This window comes from Panthera onca, chromosome D2 (genome assembly GCF_046562875.1).
Source record: "Panthera onca isolate mPanOnc1 chromosome D2, mPanOnc1 haplotype 2, whole genome shotgun sequence".
Lineage (NCBI taxonomy): Eukaryota > Metazoa > Chordata > Mammalia > Carnivora > Felidae > Panthera > Panthera onca.
Genome location: NC_138349.1, coordinates 61,672,034 through 61,692,592, shown reverse-complemented (window position 1 = coordinate 61,692,592; position 20,559 = coordinate 61,672,034). Strand labels below are relative to the sequence as shown.

General features: G+C 37.1%; 1 pseudogene; it reads right to left on the bottom strand.

Moving 5' to 3' along the window:
- Positions 1 to 284: 284 nt before the first annotated feature.
- LOC132684669 (importin subunit alpha-1-like) lies at positions 285 to 4,720 on the bottom strand (annotated as a pseudogene).
- Positions 4,721 to 20,559: the final 15,839 nt, after the last annotated feature.

Genomic DNA, 20,559 nt, shown 5'->3' with positions numbered 1-20,559 from the left:
CTTCTCCTCCTCTTTCTCCTTCTCATTCATTTGGTAAAGAAAAGGGTGGAATTAAATCTTTATTTACAGGACACTGCAAGATATGAGATTCCATATAGAAATAAGATACCTATTGAGAAGAGAAGCTTCATACAGTATGTACAGTTTGGAACTGTTCAAGTATAGTTTCTTTGTAGAAAGTGCTGCAATAACAAAACGTATTTAAAAAGAGTTCTTAGTAGAGAAACAGTAAGACAAACATACCATAGTACACAACAAACAATTCTATGCCTCAGTAATACAATCTAAAAGTTGCAGGTCCCAGGAGTGCCATCTTGAACTTGGAACATATAGCCTTCAGAAGTAGTGTCTGGCACAACATTCTGACCTTCCTCTTCCTCTACAGAGAACTATTTGTCAATCAAGTTTCATGAAACTTGGTACACAGATTCATTTTCATGATTTTGTACAGCTTCACTTTTGTCCAAACCTCCACATTTTTCAATCATTATTGATAAGTTTCTCAGTTTCACCTAGTTTCCCAGAAACCTGAAGTGTGGGGGATAAACTTAGGAATCCCCCTGGCTTACACCAATGGGTTAACAAGGCATAAAGAAATACAAAGTCATAAAATGTTCACACCCGAGTTTGGGTAAACCAGATTGTCACCCCAAGAATAGGAGGGTTCAAAGGCACCCTGAGAATAAGGAAGCACAAAGGTGCCAGGAATAGGAAGGTACAAAGGCACCCCAACATAGAGAGGAGGTGCAGAACCCCCAGAATAGAGAGGGAGAGGCAAAGTCCTAAAATAGGAACAGGTAGAAAGGTGACCAATACATAGGTATATGAAATAAACAAGATTAGATACTTAAGGTGGAAGCACCCCCAATTTAGTACTATAGCTGAAAACCTGCTTTCACGGGAGAATAGGGCCAGGTTAGGTAAACTGGTGAATTGGACTATGGACCGCTGTGCTGCAGGCAAAGCAGCCCAGGGAAGAGATGGTTAACAAAAGAAAAGGTGCCTTATTAACCCTGAGGTTATTCCCCCTACCTGTCTCATCCCCTAGGCTAAGATAAACAGAGGTGTGGCTTCATGTCCACTGTAAACAACCTTCCTCCCAACTGTCCGGTGCCCGGATTTTGTGTTATATTGACCTAAACCCCTAACCACAAATATCCTCAAGACCCTCTTTCCCTCACATTCACAAGTTAATGTTCACAGACTCATTGTCCCTTTGTGCATATCCATCGCCATGTTTATAAGCCTTCTGATCCTGATAAAAATGGGGTAAGAACCCTTATTTGGGGCTCTTGTCTTTTCCTGGACATTAGCCATCTCTTGCTTTCCATCCTGCATCCTGCTCTTTTGCTAGACAAGAGAGAACTTTAGACCCAGAGTCTATGGCACTGAAGTATGTTTGAAATTGCATCCAGAAAAACAGAATATTTTTGGTATTTGTTACAGTTAAAAGGTTCATCAATGGTTAGTCACCATGAATGAGGTTTACAATCTGTTCAATGCTTCTGCCACTTGTATAGTTAGTCAAAGCCCATACAGTTCCTTTTGTGTCTTAAAATCTGCCTTAGAGAGAACACCAATGAAGAATGGGACTAATCCATGATTCACAACCTGCTCTATCTGGTCCTGACAACCACCTGTGATGATTGATATTGTCCGCATAACTTCCTTCTGAATATTAGTTTTGGGACTCATTAATAGACTTGGAAAGACAACAAGTGCTCTTGCATCTATTACACCCTGAGTCTGTTCATGTGTCCCCGTGACAATATTTCCTGTGGTTCTTAGTGCAGGAGTCACAGTGGGCAATGCAGTAGCTCCTAGAAATTTCACAGTTGTGGCACAACACCTGTTTGCACAAGCATTTCAATCCATTAATTTGGATCACCAGTAAGGTAGGAAATGGCCCAGCAGGTTATCTGCTAATAACTACTTCTGGGTCATCATGACGCAGAAGACAAACTAAGATAGGGAGAATCTGCTCAATAGCATCTAACAGGGGTGCAGGATTTTTGTTGTGACAAATGTTTGGAAGTGTCCAAAGAGCTAATTAAGTAACCACATGCTGAAGATAACATATTAGGAGCTGCAGGGAAAGCCAACAGCCATCCTTGGTAACCAAGTCTTGGAAAACAGAACCGTCACTGTGAGGTTTCCTGGAGCCTAAACAGCTTGTTCACTGATGTGGGCATGAGGAGTTGCCCACAGAGAAATGAATGATGGGATAGCACCTCCATCTACCACAGCCTTGGTCTTTTCTGATGTCCTGGAAGCAATGTTAGTGAGGGCCCAGGCAGATTCAAACTGAATGGGACTACAGTCAATTCTGGGCAAAAAAGACACAAATTTTGGAATCAAACCAGCTCAGATTATGTTGTCTGTGGGGGCTATTTTTCCCTAGAAAGCAGGTTCTAGCTTGAGTAGCCTAGGACTCGATTTCCAAATGGTTGCTCTTTATGCTTTTGACAATGTCATCAGTGTCATCAACAGACCAATTTATAGTGCCCTGGTTGTTGTGGTTTTCCTGCAGTGAAGTAGCATCATCAGGAAATGAGCTTACATCTCTCCTTTACAGTATCTCGTCATCCTTCTTACCTCGCCTCAGCCCCCGTTAACTTCTCCTCTGCACTGCCTCATATCTGGACTGTCTTTCCCCTTGTTCTTGAATCTGTTAAGGCTAGTGGCTAGTGAATTAGCATTCTCATTGGTGGACGTGGTTATGAGACAAAGGGAGAAAGCTATATGGCATGGTGGGCTCAGGCTTCCACGGGAGATGGGGTGGGATGGGCAGGCTACAGGCCAGCTGCCCTCAAAACATCCACCCCAGCTCACTCAAAGACCATGTTGGTCAAGATTTCTTACCAAAATTTAGGGAACATAGTAGTACTCATTCCTGATATATAATCAGGATATATATGTATATACTTATACATATATATATGTATATATATATATATATATATACACACACACATATATATATATATATATATATATATATATAAAATCAGGCTATCTATATAACATATATTATTTATTTTTAAATGTTTTTTTAAAATTTATTTTAAGAGGGAGAGAGAGTGCAAGCAGGGGAGGGGCAGAGAGAGAGGGAGAGAGAGAGAATCCCAAGCAGGCTCCAGGCTGTCAGAGCAGAGCCCAGTGCAAGTCTCGATCGCACCAACCGTGAAATCATGACCTGAGCCAAAACCAAATGTCTGACGCTTAAACCACTGGGCCTCCCAGGCACCCCATATACATTTATTTTTAATGAAGTGAGATATGTGTCTGTGGACATCTTACAAACTGCAGTATATTCAATCTCAATGTGCTTTGTGAAATACTAGGTGAAGGTCAGATAGGTTGGGAAAACAATACATACTTTATTCCTGTTTTAGAGATTTATAATTGATATCTGTAAATTCAAATAACCAAGAAGTGCCTATCAAAACACTTGCTCAACTTTGTTTAACCAGTTTCCAAAACGATCCATTCTTACTTTTTATGTCTGTCAATATACAGAAGTAGGCTTCTTTAGAACAAACTGGATTAGATTACCCTCAGAAATCTATAGGACAGTGGTGATCTTTTAAAAAAATATTAAAATGTCACTGAAAATGAGGGAGGGAGATTCCTGTAGTTTAGGTTGATTTGAGAGAACTTATAGATGTAGGCCTTGAAGTATACTAATTATTTAATAATGAAATTATTTATTGAGTAGCTACAAATATTTATTGAATATATACAAGGTGGGGGAAGGCATCAGGCTTTGTGTGGTTACTATATTAATCTCATTGAATTTAGGAACTAGAGGGTGAGATAAGACATACACGTAATGCAAAGTGGCACCATAAAAAATTAAAATACAGTGGTAAATAAGTTGGTGGAATTTTAGGAGCAAAGTTGCATGTGCAAACACAAAGTATCTATTTAGACATTAGATTGTCCTGAGATGGGGCGCCTGGGTGGCTCAGTCAGTTGAGCGACCGACTTCGGCTCAGGTCATGATCTCACGGTTTGTGAGTTCGAGCCCGGCGTCGGGCTCTGTGCTGACAGCTCAGAGCCTGGAGCCTGCTTCGGATTCTGTCTCCCTCTCTGTCTGCCCCTCCCCCACTCATACTCTGTCTCTATCTCAGAAATAAATAAAAATTAAAAAAAATAAATTGTCCTGAGAACTTCTACTTTATTTCTTTAAATTAGATTTATTAGTTTATTAAACTATGTCTGAGACAGGACGCTCTGGTAATTGGCTATACTGAACAAGCATGCCCTATATTTGAAGTATGTCCTTGTCCTTAGTATCAGGCTTATAAAACACCCAAGGAAATATCTATAGGGGACAAAATTCATGCATTTCTTATTAGTTATCATTATTATTTAGATAATAGAATACTGGACCATGTTTCCACATTTATTCTGAGATCTCTACTTTTTTCAGATATAAATATCTTCTTTACTCACTAAAAGTATGTAAGATAAAAATGTAGTATAATATAGTATTTATCATGTACTTAGAAAATTAACCTAAAACAACCTTTTTGGAACACATTTTTTAAATGTTGCAAAAGTTACTTGAGTCTACATTCCACACTCAAGTCACTCCTGAAAACTCTCTATATCTATTTTTACCCTTAGTATCTAATCTCCAGTCTACTTCCCAGTAGACAATATGGATGGAGGAACTTGTTAAATTTTCAAACATGGGTACAGATATCATTATCATAACGTCTTATTACACACTTTTACAGAAAGCTTTTAGATAGTATGATTTTTTCTCATCTTGGACCCATCAAATCTCTTCTCTCCCTTTAAAAGTCAGGACACCGAGGACGGTAATCTTTTATATAAAGTATCAACCAGGCTGGTACGTATAGTTCTGATTCTGTTCTTCTGAACTTAATAAAACTCTTGCTCTGAAGGTGTTCTAGCCCAGGTTGCTACAGCCAAGTACTATAGGCCAGGTGGCTTATGAACAACAGAAATATAGTTCTTACGGTCCTCAAGACTGGAAATCTGTGATCAGGCTGCTGGCATGGTTGTGTTCTGGTGAAGTCCCACCTCTGGTTGCAGAAGGATATTTCCTCATTGTGTCCTCACATAACAGAGAGAGAGTAAGAGAGCTCTCTGGGGTCTCTAATAGGGGCACTGATCCCATTCATGAAGTCTACACCCTCATGACTTACTAACCTTCCAAAGGACCTACCTCCTACTGACATCACATAGGGGTTAAGATTTCAACATAGGAATTATGGGGGACGATGATAGAAGGCTATTGAGTGAATGAGCACTGGAGCTATGGAGTCAGAATATCTGGGTTCTAGTCACAGTTACTATGTGTGATCTAGAATAACGGTTGCACCTGATTAAATTTCTGGTCATCCATCCTCGGTCTCCAAAATATGCCCCCCTTACGTATTGGGCAAACTTAAAAATTAAATATTATAATAACATAACACTTGAATTTTAAAGTAGAATGTGACACTAATCTGTGTCTTCTACATGATTGTGGTATTGTTTTTGCATTATTTTTGATAGGGAAAGAGAACGATCCAAGGACTTCACTTGGATATTTGTATTGCAATAGGTAGATTATCAATGAGGTAATGCTAGCTGCTACAGTACACAAATTACAAATCTTACAGTTTTACACAGTAAATGTTTATTTTCACACATGCCACAGTGCAGGGTGGGTGTTAGTAGTCAGATGGCTTCCCCTTAAGAGACCTTAGAATCTGGACATTTTCCTCCCTATGACTCGACTCTCTTTTATTTTTTAAATAAAGTTTATTTATTTGTTTTGAGAGAGAGAAAGAGAGAGAGAGAGAGAGAGAGAGAGAGAGAATGATCAGGGGAGGGGCAGAGAGAGAATCCCAAGAAGGCTTTAAGCTGTCAGCACAGAGTCTGATGTGGGGTTTGAACTCACAAACTCTGAGATCATGACCTGAGCTGAAATCAAGAGTGGGCGTTCAACTGACTGAGACACCCAGGTAGCCCTTGACTTTTTTTTTTTTAGATTCTCTTTTGACTAGCTTGGATTTTGAGAAAGAAAAAGAAAAGAGGATTATACCAGAGGGTTTTATGGCTCAGGACTTGAAATAAAATACTCACATTTTCTTGGCCAGAACTCAGTTACATGGCCAAAATTGCCTGCAAGAGAAATATAGTCCAGCCATGTACTCAGGAATTAAAAGGGAACTCAAACTAGAACAAAAAAGTAGGAAATAAACTGGGGTTCCAGTAGGGCTATCAAAGAGATTCAGAAGCCAAATGTCCATTTTTCAGCTGATTCAAGTTAGTTTCAACTGGCGACAGTGTGTTAGCACTGAACCATATTCAACAGTCTCTGATGTATGTGCGTGTGGGTCTTTCCATTTCCTGAGTGTGAAGGAATCTTGTTAATAGTTGCACATCACTTTGGGACATATAGAGCAGAGATTCAGCATGTGCCCACATTTTGAGTATGTCATTGATATTCCAAGATTCTTCCTGAAACGATTTGTTATCCACCATGGCCAGAGATCCCTGTGGGTCAGATGATTCTCTTTTCCATGCTGTCCCTACTCTTATTACAGTAATAATGCCCATTATATCTCTGGCAATTAAGTGCTTGTCCTTGGTCTCTGACACTTTTGGATCTGCTCATTCCCAATGAAGTCAGGAAACTGTTTCCAAATAAGCATTTCCTTCTAATACTCCTGGCCCACAAGGTCTCCCATGTAAATGCTTTTGAAAGGTGTTCTTTGGCAGAGTGTGGATGACTGGGGTACACTATGGGGGTGTTTGAGGTGCTGGATTCTTCTGTTTCTTGTCCTTGGGGGTGATCATAAATGTGTTTTGTTTGTGTTCACTAGCACTCATTGCCTCCACAGTCTCTGATGCCTTTAAAAGCATGCATTTTGAAATCTGTTGAGCATTTTGTTTAGCTGTTCAATGGAGCATATTTTGGTGCAAGGTGACTACAACTACAATTGTCCACTAAAAACATAAACTTTGCTCTTAGCTCTATAGAAAGTAATGATCCAAAATAATTTATCTTTGTACCTGAAAAAAAAATGGTTTCTTTTACCGAGTAGCAATAGTTTAAACTCCTAAGAGGCCCTTCCGGTGAACTCTCCATTACCCTCATCACTCTCTAAAGCCTTACCTTGTTTTATTATTATTTTTTTCAATAGCACTTTCACTGTCTTACAAAATTTATGTTTAGGTTTTTCTCTATTTTCCTCTAGATTATAAGCTGCAGTAGAAGAGACAAATATTTTATTTTGCTGAGTGCCTTATTCCCAGCATCTAGACCAGTCCCTGGTTTATGGCAGGCACTCCATAAATATGAAATGAATGAAGCAATGTTGTTAGTTGTGTGTATATAAATTAAAATTTCCTATCACTCACAGGAAAGAATAATAATCTATTTTCTAGGATTCTACATTTTAATTTCAATTTAACCTTTTAAATTAATTATTATTAGTAAATTAAATGTTTATGTTTGCTTGAATTTCACATATCATATATTCCCTGTACTGACATTGGTTAAATCAAAACAATACTAATAACATATACTAACTGTAAATTATTAGCCAGCATGTTGTCACAATGGTATGATTTGGGGTCTTCACATGTTGCAGGGTAACTTCTCCCTCTTCTGAAAAGCTGTATTTTTTTCCTCACGAACTACTGATTTATTTGCCATGTATCAAATACAGTCTGAAGTGTGCTTTGATTGTCTTGTAGAGTCATGTCTCTTAAAAGATTGTTTTAAAAACACAAATTGGGGCGCCTGGGTGGCTCAGTCAGTTAAGCGGCCAACTTCAGCTCAGGTCATGATCTTGCAGTCCGTGAGTTCAAGCCCCGCGTCGGGCTCTGTGCTGACAGCCCAGAGCCTGGAGCCTGTTTCAGATTCTGTGTCTCCCTCTCTCTGACCCTCCCCCATTCATGCTCTGTCTCTCTCTGTCTCAAAAATAAAATAAATGTTAAAAAAAATTTAAAAAAATAAAAAAATAAAAACACAAATTTGTTCTAATGTGATTGATGTATTAGGGAATAATCGGAGTTTAACACGAATGTTGTATTTTCTTTTGTATGATTTCTTAGATGAATTCAGAAAACCACACCCAGTTGAACCAAGCTGGATAGGAATACACAAAGTGTAGGCACACACGCACACACACACACACACACACACACACACAGACACACACACTCACTCCTGAAACACCCACACTGGATACCTCAGGTCACCATGTGTGTCATCTGCTGTTACAACTTCCCAGGCGATTGAAGATAACCTTCAGTCCACCATTTCACACCAACTCACAAGCTGACACCCATTCAATGCCCACTTCCACAAGCAAATTTCAGGTTTTTTGGGTCAAATGCCATATTCACTGTAATATACATATATATGTATATGCTTATGTAACATACAAGATATATATATATATATATATATACATACACATATATATTAAGTATATATTCTTGTATACTTAATATATACAATATAATAAGTATATATTATATTATATATTAATATTAAGTGTATATATGCTACTTAAAATGTATAAATGATAATAGTTTTCTATTAGGTTCTTACCCTTTTTTAATGTGTTACTGACACTTTACATTTTGCGTGTTGTCCTTTCACCTTATTTTCCCTCATAAATCCTGTGGGGTTTATTGTGCAAATTTCGCACAGGGTGATGCTTTTTCTGAAATGTGTGTGTCACATTAAAATAAAATCGACTGTATTATAATTGCTCTATCATCTGTGTCGTCCGAGTCCTTTAGCAACCCTGGTTGGGTTCCCCAAAAGTAGACACTGAGGTGTAGCTGGGCTGCAACATGTTTCTGGGGATCGACATCTGGGAAAGGAAGTATGGAGTAGCAGTAATGGGCTAAGGAGGCAGACACACTGTGGTGTAGGCTTTATATATATATGTATATATATACACACACATATATATGTATATATATATATATATATACATACACATTTATATGTATATAGACATATATGTATATATATTCATGTATATATACACACATATATGTATATAAAATACATATAATAAAATATAATACATTAATATATAATGTAATGACATATAAATATATATATATATAATATATTTAATGTTTTATTTATTTTGGAGAGAGAGAGAGACAGAGTGCAAGTAAGGGAGGGGCAGAGAGAGAGTGAGACACAGAATCTGAAGCAAGCTCCAGGCTCTGAGCCACCAGCGCAGAGCCTGATGCGGGACTTGAACTCCCGGACCATGAAATCATGACCTGAGCCACAGTTGGACTCTCAACCGACTGAGGAGCCACCCAGGCAGTCCTGTGGGATAGGCTTAACAAAGCCACAGGAAATAATTTTTAAAGGAATAGTGCTTGTCAGAGAGTTATGTCCTCTGTTGAACAGAAATGGCCAAGCCTTTGTGCTCCTCTTGCTTTACTCAGTTACCAGATATGGATGTGGTTGGAAGGCTGAGGCTCAGGTAGGGGGCGCTCTCTGCAGCTGAGCCGAATCCTAAAGAAGCTGATACCTGTGAATTGTCTGCAAACCAAAAACCCTAGAGTTGAGCACTAAAACCTTTCTTAAAAAGGAATGCCGCTTGAATTTATCATGATATGGGTATTTCTGGGGTAATCTCACGCTATATTTTACATAGTTTAGAAAAACTCTTAATTTTGAAATAATGTTTGCGCAAATAGTACAGATAAGTCCTAAGTACCCTTTATTCACCTTCCTCTCATGTTAATAGCTTACGTAACTCCAGTACAATGATCTCAACCAGGAAATTAATACGGATGCAATACTATTAACTAAATACAGGCCTTTTTCAAATTTTACCAGTTCCATTAATTTTCTTTTTCTGGACAGAATCCAATTTGGGATCGCACATTATATTTACTTGTAATGAATTATGCTTTAATTTTTACATATGTATCTTTCTGTGTGAAATATTTAAAGGCAAATACTCCATACAAAATATTCGAAATACTTAGCAAAGTGTTTGGTAATATAATTATTAAATGAATAATTGTGGAATGAATAGACTCTGCAAATTTTTCAAAAACAGATCTTTATTTAATTTTAATTTCTGGCATTATGACCACACTTGGCCTTCAGTTTGTTTGTTTAGTAATTTCTTTAGCAATGAATGAAATTGAACTTTACATATTGGGTACCTCTCATGGCATAAATGATATAAATTAAACAGAAAAGGGAGCCAGTTCTTTTCTTATCACTTTTAAAAAATATGTTGCATGTGATTTGAAGAAATAATATGAATACAAGAGAAGAGAGAAGAAAGCATCAAAAATATTTAGGGAGATGGTATTGAATCTCATTTTGAAATGCGTGATGGGCATGGGTTAATTAGAGTCAAGAGAAGGAGGGGAGTTTTGCAGAGGATGGTGATGTATAAAGCCACCGAAATATAAGCCTGGAACCTGGACACAAAAGAAGATAAAACAGCAGGGTGTTTTGTTTGTTTGTTTGTTTTTGTTTTTTGTTTTTGTTGTTGTTGTTGTTGTTCCGAAATCAAAAGGCAGAGAAAATTTACGAAAACCCTTATCCATTTTCTGAGTGCTAACTAGATAGAACTTTTGAATGATGAATTTCTTTTTTGATCTTGTGTGGATTTCGCATGACAGAAGCTTGCGGCCTGTTTGCATTCATTCATTCACACTTTGAATGGCTAAGAAGTCCATAATCCTATAAATAAATTACTCACTGGGGTAAAAGGAAATGGATTTGGATGTAATAATTCAGAGTGAAATACAGATTTTCTTCTTAATCATGTGGCTATTATAGGAAAATATACAAGCAATCTTTAAAATCTATAGGATAAAGCACAATTTGCTTGGCTAATTAGCTTGGTTTATTAATTTGCTTGGTTTACGAGAAATGTATGAATTGCATCTTCATTTGTTGATTTGTAGTATCAGTTATTCATTGATAGGATATACTCATGACGCCATCACTTTTGAGGGAGCACAATTATCAATTAGTCTCTTTTTATTTTACCAAGCACATCACAATATTTTTATTTTTACATTGGATTGCACAATTTCTTACATGGTGGATGGCTAAGTACATACTTCTCTGATAACTCTCAAAATTTTGGATTCTGTTTCTAAATGTCTGGAAAGCCTTGTTTCCTTCTGAAGTGTGAGGCTCTAAATGGAGTGAGATTTTAACTTAGGTGTGGTGTTATCTTGGGTGAAAGGGATTAGCACACAGTGCTGCAGAGAGCCGCTGAGTACTCAGAGAAGCTACATTTCTTCTCCTGAGACTTTAATTCTCTTTCAAACAATCAACTGCAAAAGCAACTGCCAGAGACTAACCAGCATATATTCAGTTTTTTTTTTCTTTTTTTGCCTTAGATTTTGAAATCCAAAAGCACAGCTTGTAAAAAAAAAAAGCCAGATAATGCTAGGATGTCTGTCGCATTTAAAAATTAGATCAGAAGTTCTTCGTATTTTTAATAATGGAACTAGTTTTGGTACTAGAAAGCTCTCTGAAAAGGCTGTTTTTTTAATGGTAATATTTATGAAAAGAGTTTAGATGCATATGAGGTTGTGTTACAATTGTCTTTGCTTGCATTAAAATATTTTCAAATGTGCCTGAGTTTGGAAGAAATGTTCTTCGTCACAGGTATCGGTTGTATGGCATCTTAATGTAACCATCCATAGTTGGTCTGAGGATGCCTTCCAACATATAAATGAACCTCCTCATCATGTCTTCCAAAACGTGTTCCTCCCTTCCTGTCTTCTTCGTTTTTACTAATGGCATCATGGTCTGCAGTTGTTCAGATCAAACCACGGTGCCGGTTATCTCCACGTGGGGCCACACTAGATAACTTGCATCCCACACTTGTGCCTGACAGTGCAGTGATCACTCTGCACTGTAATGCTCTGTTGAAGAGTCTCTTTCCTGCAGAAGATTGTGTGTCTCTCTCCTCATGCTAGATATTAGATCACTGTTTGGCAAGAAATGGACAAGAAGCATCCGAAGGACAAGTGCAGGGTGAAAGAAATGAGTGATGTGTTTCTGTCTCTCGTATCTAATTATCTTCCAAGGTCTATTGATTTTAGTTTTGAAATACTTCTCTTATCCATCACAACCCCTTCATGTCTAGTCCATAAAGCTCACGGTCTTCTTAAGCAATTACTTGGACATTTGCATGAGACTGATGTTACTTTCATCTCTGTCCCTGATCCCTTCTCTATTAACCTCTTTCATATTGCCCTCAGTGCACTCTTCCTAAGAGATGTCTTTGAGGTTGTTATTCCTTTGCCCAGTACCCTCCCTGACCCTAACTCTATGCAGGACAAGGTATACAACTCTCCGGTATAGTTAGCATGTTATCCAAAGTCTGGTCTCAGAACAGCCACCCTTCTTTTCACCGTGTCCACTCATGCATATGATATTGCACCCCAAATCAGAACTTATTGTTAATTTCTTCCCCCTTGCTGTGTTTTTGATCTCTTGTTTACTGAAATATCTTCACCTTCGTCTCCACCCGTCCCGAGGCAATTTAGCCCAGGTATGTGTTACCTCTTGTATGATTAAGCATTTCTAAACAAATTGTCTCAAAGGAAAGCATTTTCTGCTCACTCTGTGATCTCATAAGACCTTGTCCATAATTCCTTTACTTCATTGCACCTTGTATTATCATTATTTGTATTTATGGATTGTTTCACTAGTTGGGCATAAGCAACTTAAGGCAGAAACCATGGCTTTTGGGGTACCTGGGTGGCTCAGTCGATTGAGCATCTGACTTTGGCTCAGGTCATGATCCTACAGTTTGTGAGTTCAAGCCCCGCATGGGTCTCTCTGCTGTCAGTGTGCAGAGCCTGCTTTGGGTCCTCTGTCCCCCTCTCTCTCTGCCCCTCCCCTGCTCTCTCCCTCTCTCTCAAAAATAAATAAACATTAAAAAAAAAAAGAAATCATGGTTTGCTATTGTGTGACTCTTCCACAACTTTGAGCATGATTCTTAAGAAGGCAGACAGAAAATGTTTGCTGACAGGATCTGGAACATGTGCAAGTTTCCATTATTACATTTTCTTAATATCACAGGCTTCATGTAGTGAACTACATAAAATGAAATGTGTGTAAGATGGGGTATTATTTAAAATACCAACTTTTCAATTATTTCCACTGTAAAAGGAATTATGAGTTTGCAAGTTAGGTAGAGTAAATGAAAAGTTAATAACATCGACCTAGTCAGAAAACAGGATCACATCATGGGGAAATGAATTTTGATTCTGCTTCAGGGACACATGGAAAGAACATAGGCTCTGGAGAAATCTGGGTTTAAAAAAAAAAAAAACAAAACTCTTATTTTTTAGCCATGTAAGCTTAAACCGTTTAACCTGGGTTTCCATTTCCTAACTTGCAAAATGGAGATAATTAATAGCAGTTGCCCTGTTTACATTCCTGGGTTTTTTGTGTTTAAATGAAATAGTGAATTTCATAATATTTTGCTCTAAATTTGAGTACACATGGAAGTTATAATTTAAATTTTTTTTGCTCTTTACGCTATCAGATAAAAAGCTATCAATAAATTAAAAGTTAAGAACAAGTACGTTTTTCTTGTAAATAAGAAATATGATATTATCCTTCCACATCTCATTCTTGAGTTTACCATGTTTCCAGTTGTTAACATATTGAGAATTTCCCATTGTTTTGGTGTATAGCAGATACCCTTCAGATAATTGGTGTGACTGTTTAGTCAATTTATGTTATTGACATCCATTACTATTTAATCCAGTCATTGCAACACCTATAGGATCTACATGCTACTTCTCTATCAGTTAACCGAAGGATCTAGGGAGATGGTTACAGATGGCAATTGTTGGAGAAAAGAAATTGATCTGAAATAGGTTTAACTCCCTGCTACAATACTATAAAATCCATAAAAACATGAACTTAATATGCTTCCTGTCCCTGTTTTTCATCATTATTTTTTTCACTGCTGTGCCTGAAATAGAGAGGTTATCTATTTGTTGCATGCATGCAAGACATGAATGAATGAATTAATGAATGAATGAATGAAATAACTGATTATTTGGTGATTGGCTTATATAATAATGTTAAGCTAGAGATGCCAGCATATGTCTCAAGCTTAAGTGAATATTTCCAAAATATTTAGGAGATAGGGCTCTATCTTATTTTTATGGCTAGGCCTATTGAACTATGGTACAAGGGACAGGCAGAAACCCTTCGAAAGTCAATCATGAAACTTGGAAGACTATCTTAACCAAGTTGCCCGTTCTGAAGTAGAGTTATACAAATGCCAAGGAGATTAATATTGGCCAAAGCAGACTTGAGTATAGGGGTGCATTATCATCAGGTTTGTGTCCATGAGCATTAGCTACAGCAGTTTCTATATCAAGCTTGCATCTGAGGGTATTGATGTGACTGGAGCCTTTTGAACATAACTTTACATCAGACATGTGTTCAATTCTTTATTATTATTATTATTATTATGTTTTTACTATATATTGCCTTTCTTGCTACATCCAGGTCCTCCCTGTTTCCAGCCTTTTGTACTAAATTTTCATTTGATATGATACATTTGCTCAATTGCTGAACTGGTTACAGCACCCTTATCAAATCTTTTTCCACTAGCGCAGACATTTCTACTGCTGTATTAATCATATAGGATAGCTTGTGATCCATGTTAATAATGATGACATGATTAATACTGGCTTACTTTTCTGAGCACTACTTACGATTTATCAGACACTGCTCTAAATATTTTAACATACTGTTTTTAATCTTCATAACTATTCCATGATTAGATAGTATTACAATTTCAATTTAGCCAACAAAAAAACTAAGGCAGGGAGAGGTTAATTGGCTTGCCAAAGTGCCCACAGCTAGAAAATCTTGAAGCCATGCATTGATCTTAGGTAGCCTGGTTTAGGGCCAATGAGTTTAATCACTGTTACAACTGGGTATTGCTTATTACACACACTTCATGGGATTTAAAAAGAGTGTAGATAACATACTCTTAATGATCATAAGATGAAGATCATAACTAAATCAAAAAGGAAAGTTTATTCAGGCAGTAGGGATGAAGCGGAAAAGAGAATGAAAGTGATAAATTGAAGAGCTTTCTAAAATAAGAAATATGAGAAACTTCATACATTTATTCTCACACTTATATTGGACAGCTATCATACTTCAAGAACTATCCTTGGTACTAAGATTATATTCCTATCAGTGGCTGAATTGTATAAATGTAAATACTAAAATATATTTCCTTAAAAATATGTTAATCTGCATAGACAGTACTTCTGACAGCTAAAATCGCTTATATCCTATGAAGATCTGTTTGAAGAGGTAGAACTTTTATGAGGTGGCCTTGTTTGTGACAACTCTGGATCATTCACCACTCACACCATAGACATGGTTCCCATAGGTCCAAGCCAATGGCTGGTAATGTTGGATGTTCTAGAGCCCATCCACTCCTGCTTGATGTGGGGGCTCTTCCAAAAACCAACCTGCGCTTGAGAACTCCCTTTTAGCTTGGCTGAGACTTTCTCGGAACTTCATTGCCTCCTGAAGCTTTCATACCTAATTTTTCCCTTTCTCTTTTCACAGATTTCAGCCCTGCATCTTGGCCTGGAGGCTCTGCTTACTGACTTCTGCCCCATCCCCCATCTCCTTCCGCCATTCCTCTCTTTTACTCTCTCTCTTTCGCTCTCTCCCTCATTCTCATCCTCCCATCCTCTCTCCCTCTGCTTCTTTCATTATCTCTTTCTTTTACTCACTCATTCAGTCACTCACTTATTCATTCCCTCATTCAGGCATGCCCATCATTAAATATCTGACCCTTCTGGTCCTATCATGGTGTCTATTTCTCAATGGCACTGAACTGTCCTACTAGATAAATTCATGAAGATTTTTGCCCCAGGAATTCCATGATATTTTGTATAATACTATTCATGTGCCACTTAATTCAACCAGAATTCCGACAAGCATATTTGAATGTATAAGATTACTAAACAGGCATTCATGGAGACATTATTTCCTTTAACTTTCTGTTTTAAGACAGTGAAATGTTATATTAAAAAGAAGAAATTGCCTTTAAATAAGTCTTTTTTTGTTACTTTTTCTTGACACCAAGACATTACCCAAGTCAGCAAAAATGTAAATATTTAAATTAAATTTAGGAAAAAATGTTTTTCTTTTTTTCCCAGAGCACAGCATACAGTTTATCTTAATACTAAGCATTACAGTGACAAAAAATACAGAAAGGAAAATTAGGGTGCCACTTAGTCTTTCACCATTTCTTCTTTAAAAACTCCATGATCGCCCTCAGTACTTCCTATTTATGTGTCTTATCCACTATCTAATTAATACCTGTTTAAAATGCACACCTGCAGGGGTGCCTGGGTAGCTCAGTTGGTTAAGCATCTGACTTCGGCTCAGGTCATGATCTCGGGTTTCGTGAGATCGAGCCCTGCATCGGGCTCTTATGCTGACAGTGCAGAGCCTGCTTGGGATTCTTTCTCTCTCTCTCTCTCTCTCTCTCTCTTGCTCTGCTCCTCCCCTGCTCTCTCTCAAAAATGAATAAATAAACATTGAAAAAAATGCACTCTTGCGGAACTTTGCCATCACTTTGGGGCTCTTAACTGTCTACTTCACCCTTTTTAATATGAAATTAAAACCACACAACTCTTGTAGTATATAAATGAAAACAACAGTAATAATCACTTTTAAGGTGAAATTTATGCCCTTTATTTGCTTAATATGCAAGAATTTTTTTTTCAGGAAGTGCTTCGTGTTCATCTGTGTTTAAGAAACAGACATAATTTGGAATAAGCTACACCCTTTTAATTTCTTGCTTTCTTCCAGTAACAAACCATAAAATGTCTTATCAAATTTCTCCAGCTATTTTGAACCCTGCTGGTTATTCCTACCAGGGTTGATCTCTTCTATAATTATAACCTTTATAAATGCAGGTGTAAGTGAGTCAGAAGCCATTGCTTGTTTATTTGTTTGTTTTGCAAAGTCTTGTGGGATTTTATTGATAAACAACATTAAGAATGCCATAGGAAGTTGAGAGAAAGAAGGAATTCAAGCCTGATTCAGTGAAAAAAATGTTAATCAGAAAGACTTTATAAGCTCCGAATGTGTACTAACTTTCCAAGCCTCCTCAGCAGTATAGCACTGGGGACACCCACAGCTGTACCATATGAGAAACTAACAGGGAATCATGGAATTTATTCAAAGGAGGAAAAACCACCAAAATAAAGTTCATCACTGATCAATAATCTCATACCTTTCACAGTCCAAATAAGCATCTCATTTTTGCAGATCTCAAGTTATCTAACTTTTATGTAGCAGAGAACCATAAAAAAACAACAGGCAAGGAGGATACACAAAGCTATTGACAAAATTATTAAACATTTAGCTATTATATTGGAAGAATCAAAACAATCTAGAGGAAATGTTGGCATACTATGACTTGGAGGCCAAATCTGCATTGTTGTCTATTTCTGTAAACAAAGTTGTATTGGGACACAAACATGCCCATTTATTTAGGCATTATCTATGGGTGCTTTCACATGAACACAGAAGAGTTGAGAATTTCCAGCAAAGACGATATAGTCTTCAAAGTCTAAAGTATTTACTACCTGGCCCTTTAGGGGAAAAGTTTGCTGAGCCCCGCTCTAAAGACAGATGTTTAGGAATACAGTCCATTCATAGAAGGAGAACCTTTTCTTTACTTATGAGAAATCTTTTTAATTAGAGTCATATCACCATGTAAATATAAATATCATCCTTAGATATGTCAGAATAGCATATGTGGGGTTTGTTTCTGTTTAAAATTTTTTAGTAAAGTTCATGAAATTCTCACACTTCTAAGGTATAGTAGTTTTAATTACCTTTATTGTAAGCATGTAACACAGCACATCACTATTAGCTGGGATAATGAAGCTAAAGCTCCCCCTTCCAAGAAGCAAAATTGTGTTACCAAGCCTTCTACATTGAGACTTACTAATTTATAAATTTGGTGAATTAAAGGTTGAAATCCCATTCCAAATGCACTATTCACTGATTGTTGAGGCTTTTCCTTACAGGAGCATGAGAAAAGATAGCCCTCCTTTTATTTCTCCACCATGTTTCTTCCATAGATAGATTCTGCTTATCAGTTCAACTGAAAATCATGGTGTGACATGCTCAAAATAATGCGGCCGATCTCTTAACACAATTGTGCCATATGCGTCCAAAGCTTTACCATGATTTGTTCTTTTGCTTGTTTCAGAATTTTCCTATCAAGGAAAAAAAAAAGTCATTCACATACCCAAATCCCACTTATTCCCCATAGCTCCTCTATGTCCTTCAAAGTGAGTGTATATCACTCCTATGTATTTATGACAATACGTTCTATTGTTTTATGTGTTTTCAATGTTACATTAATAGGATCACACTGGGTGTGCATGTTTGCAACTGGATTTTACCCTCAATATTTATCTCTGTTAGAATATCTAAATCTAATTCATTCATTTTAACCTGCATTACAGTGACCAACTCATTTTTAGGGATGGAGAGTTGTTTTAAGATCTTTAAAAAATATTAAATCTTTATGTTGATTAATTTAGTGCTGATAAACTATTGTATGCCTAAGCTATTGCATTTATTCATCTTACTGAAGAGCAATCAAACTGCCTCATTTATTTACTCTTAAATACGAAAGCACAATGAATATCTTTATACATAACATTTATCACGTGACTACAGAGTTTCTCTAGAATTACTTGCTTGTAGATTGTGCTCTTCAAAATGACTACATACTACTGAAAACTCTTCTGAACTGTGACTCCACTAATACTGTGTAAAGCTTGCTTTCCTTACAGTCTTTCTCAAAAGTTTTCATTGCTAAATACTACACATATCTTTTCCCAATTGATAGATTATTTAATAACTTTGCATCTGAGACATTTATTTATTTATTTATTTATTTATTTATTTTTTATATTCGAAACTGAGAGACACAGAGTGTGAGCGGGGTAGGAGCAGAGAGAGAGGGAGACACAGAATCCAAAGCAGGATCCAGGTCGTGAGCTGTCAGCACAGAGCCCGACATGGGGCTCAAACCCATGAACTGTGGGATCATGACCTGAGCCCAAGTTGGATGCTTAACTGACTGAGCCACCCAGGTGCCCCATGAGACAATTATTTTCAAGCACGGGAGAACACACTCTCCAAACTACATTCTCTGAGTGAAGGGCACTTGCGAGTAAACCCTACATTTATCCCAGCTCCCTTTTTAGGGACAATTTCCTAGTTGTGAAGTCGAAACAAAGACTCAAGGAAGGCATTCTGAGCTGAGAAAGCAGAGATTGGAATCTTGACTGCTAAAGCAGCTAGAGTTTGCAATCATTAGAGAGGGAGTAGCTAAGCAATGGGGAGACTGGGGGATATGAGAAAGCACAAATCTGTGTGACTGTCCCTAAGGGTCCTTGGCTGAGACAGAACTGTAGTTTTTCCAGGCAAGGTCATATGAAGTTACCAGAAGCTCCTGGGTTGAGAATAGAACAAGACAGATATAAGTTAATGTGTGGTGCAGACATTTGAGTTCCAGCACAAGGAGAGTAGAGAGACCTTTGGAATACCTGAGCATTTAATTGAGACACCAGAAAGAACATGTGTTAGGAATAAGGCCCATGCCCTAGCATCCAACCTACTTTAGACACCCCCTAAATCCTAAAACACAGCCACAGCAAGATATGTGGGGCAACAAGAACTTGGAGCTTGAGACCTAACACATTACAGAAGCTTGGTAAACACCTTGTGCTTTCTACAAATCTACCCTAACAACGCATAAAACCAATCTCCTCATGTTCAAGCTACTCATTGCCTAGGGGGAAAAAAAAACCAAAACAATACTGTGCAGAGAAAGAAAACAGAATGCAGTGTCTATGTAATGTAATAATTATAATGTCCATTATGTAATTTAAAAATACTAGATATCTAGATAAATAAGAAATTATGATTCATAACCAAGAAAAACTGTAATAAATAGAAACAGACACCAAGATGTTCTAGATATTAGATTTAGCAGACAAGTTTAAAAGCCAGTATTGTAAATACATACAATGACTAAAGAAAAATATGGCCTTAATGAGTAACCACATAGAAAACCATAGCAGAGGCATTTACAAAATACAGCAAAATTAAAATAATAAGTTAAGAGTGTTGCAGGAACTGAAGTGAAAGTTCACAGTAGGCGCTATAGCAGATTGGATTAGAGGTTTTTAAAAATGGAAAGTCAACTTGATGATATATCAATAGAAATTATGCAACCTACTAATTCAATTTATATAATGATCTAATTGAAAAAAAAATGGAGAATTAAAGATAGAAGAAAATAAACCAGCTTTAGTGACCGGTAAGCCCTATAATATCAATGATTAAATTAAATATTTATGGACTATACATTCCAATTTTAAGGATTGGAATTGTCAGTATTAGAAGAAAAATACAACTATATAATATCTGTTAGAGATGTGCTTTAAATATAGGTTCAGAAGTAATCA